General features: G+C 39.9%; 1 pseudogene; it reads right to left on the bottom strand.

The window, feature by feature from the left end:
• Positions 1–460: 460 nt before the first annotated feature.
• Positions 461–1,628, bottom strand: LOC136462277 (protein ALP1-like; annotated as a pseudogene).
• Positions 1,629–2,835: the final 1,207 nt, after the last annotated feature.

The raw sequence follows: 2,835 nt of genomic DNA, 5'->3' as shown, positions 1-2,835 counted from the left end.
CTTCCACGTTGGTTTTCCTTTTTGACTATGGTGATTTTTTTTTATTTCCTTGCTCCAAACGTGATTGTCTGCAGCTGCTGAGCTGGCAGCTGGCCCCTGTGATGGCCCTCCCCTTAATTGTGGGATAAATTTTAGGCCCTGTTTGGGAACGCTTATCTGAGAATCGATTTTAATCTGATCAGGATTTTTTGATAAGCTACGACGAAAAGAATCTGCTGTCTAAACAATCGAGGGTGTTTGGCAATCCTGATTATTGCCCTTAGATTGTCTGTCCTGAGTGCAAAATGACCTGTATGCCCCTGAGGCTGATGACACCTCATTTGTTCACTGAATACGAGCTGAAAATAGTTATGGTACTAATTTTTTGTGTTTTCATAATATAGTTTGTGACAATAACTAATATGTAGGCAACATGAAATTAACATAAGTCTGGATAAATTGAGATCGATACAACAGTTAATCAACCAACCATAGCCGTGGCTATAGCATCACGCAAAGCACTCATATCCATATCATCTCCAGAAGCACTTCCTTCACCCGAGCTGGATTCGGGTCCATCTGTACCTTCTTCTTGGATATTTGATTGAAAGTGAGCATCATTTATGGAATTGTCTATAATGAAATTGTGAAGGGCCATACAAGCAACTATAATTTTTTATTGCTTGTTCACTGAATATTTGGGCATCTTCAAGAGAATGCGCCATTTCATCTTTAGGACTCCAAATGACCTCTCAATCACGTTTCTCAAACTTGAATGCGCATTATTGAACACCTCCTTGAATCCCACTGGGGTACGACCGTGTTGCCATTCAGAAACATGGTACCTTTGTCCATTGTATGGTGCAAGATATCCTTTTTTATTAGGATATCCTGAATCGACGAGATAATACTTCCCTACATTTTGTAATTGTAGGTTACTTAACACCTCATATCCTTGTCAATTGCAAAAAAATGATTTGAGTCCAAAAGATACATACCTTCGGGAGGGTGTGGGAATTGTTGCTTGTATGTGACTAGAGTATCCAATAAGACACGACTGTCATGCACAGATCCGGGCCAACCAGTGACAACAAATATGAACCGCATATCAAAGTCACAGACCGCCATTACATTTTGCGAAGCATAACCATGACGACCAATGTATTTAGGTTGCTCATGCAATGGAACAGTTACTGGTATATGTGTGCCATCGATTGCACCAATGCAATCTTTGAAATGAGGCAAAAACCTAGCTTTTGTAGCTTAGGATGTATAGAACTAAAATGTGGATATGTAGGCCTCACAATGTAAAAAGCCAACTGCATGACACACTTAAGTACCTCTGTAAATTTCCTGCTAATAGTTTCTAATGAGTGGGTGAACTTGTTCTTCACTTGCCTAAATGATTGAGGTGCACCACATGCCCACAAAAACATTGCTAAGGCTTCCTTCGTACACATTCCTCTACTTGCTTTGAAGCCATAATTTTCTACCAAGGTGTCATGAAGGTGTAGGAAAACTGACCTTCTCATTCTGAACATGTTATAACATTCAGTTGGATTTTGGAGTGTGATCTCAACCCACTGGATTCCAGTCATAGTTGGAATTGTCATAGGAATTTCAGCTTTCTTTCTACCGGTACTACCCATGCACTCCAAAGCAATTGTGTGGAAAAAGTAAATGAAAAAAAAATAGTTGTTTTCAGAGAAAACATAACAACTTGCATATAAGAAAAATACTTGTGGATTGTATGCTCATCGCATTTTGCTCTGCCCACCATTCATCAGAAGCCACAATACAACCAATGTTAGGATTCCTCCCTAATCCAGTAGCTCTCATGTTCAAAGTTTTCCATTGGTTATATTTCTTCTTCATTGTATCCCATCTGTTCTTCATTTGTGACTCATTATAAGGCCTCTTGGTACGTTCAAAGAACTTTCGGACTAGATTTGCATAGCCCAGACTATTCAAACAATGTCCAGGCCTATTGTGGGCAAGAACTTCTTCCACACAAATGTCATTGAAGGCCTTAGCAGAAAAAGCATCCCATTTTGCCTGAACTTTTGTGGACTTGTCCATTTCAAATCTCCACAGACTAATAAATATATAAAACACAAGCATTCAGCATTATATTTGAAGAAAAATTCCTAACCAAAGCAATGCAGCTCCAATTCCTAAAACAAAAAGCATTCAGAGCCTGGAACTAATAGTATATAGTAGTATACTACAGCGAAACATGACCAATTGGCAAAACATTGCTCGATCTAGAGAGCCATATTAATAGCATAAAATAGAACAAAACTAGCATTGGATTGGAGAAGCCTGCATGCATGCATGGTTCTTGCTGCAAGATCCCATTATTATATATATTCCTGCTTATTAATATAAGTCTTAAGGAGCCAATAAACAAGTCAGTGAGTGCGTACATGCATGGGGCTGGCAGGTGTACTAGCTAGTGCCTCAGAGTCTGGAACTGCTGCTTGGCAGATTCATCCAGCCAGCCAGCGCTATGCAGGCCAAAAGCCAAAAAGTGACAACAAAAATGGCCCGACATCTCTAAAGTCTCTGATTTAATTTCTGAACCCCGATCGACTGAACCGAATCCAGATATGTAGCTTCCTTCTCCATGTCCCCTAGCGGCCGGTGGTGATATGATCCCACAGCTAGCCGCCGTTTGGACGCAACGCAATGCAAGCACTCTCTTTGTGACTATAATTCGTCCTTTTGCAATACAAATCAAAGCAATCCATAGATCGGGTATGAAGAAAAGTACCTCAACAAATCAAGGGAACGCAATAAAAATCAAAGCAATCCATAGATCAGGTATGAAGAAAAGTACCTCAACAAATCAAGGGA

This window comes from Miscanthus floridulus, chromosome 7, assembly GCF_019320115.1.
Source record: "Miscanthus floridulus cultivar M001 chromosome 7, ASM1932011v1, whole genome shotgun sequence".
NCBI classification, from domain to species: Eukaryota; Viridiplantae; Streptophyta; class Magnoliopsida; order Poales; family Poaceae; genus Miscanthus; species Miscanthus floridulus.
This window is presented reverse-complemented; position numbering and strand designations above follow the sequence as displayed.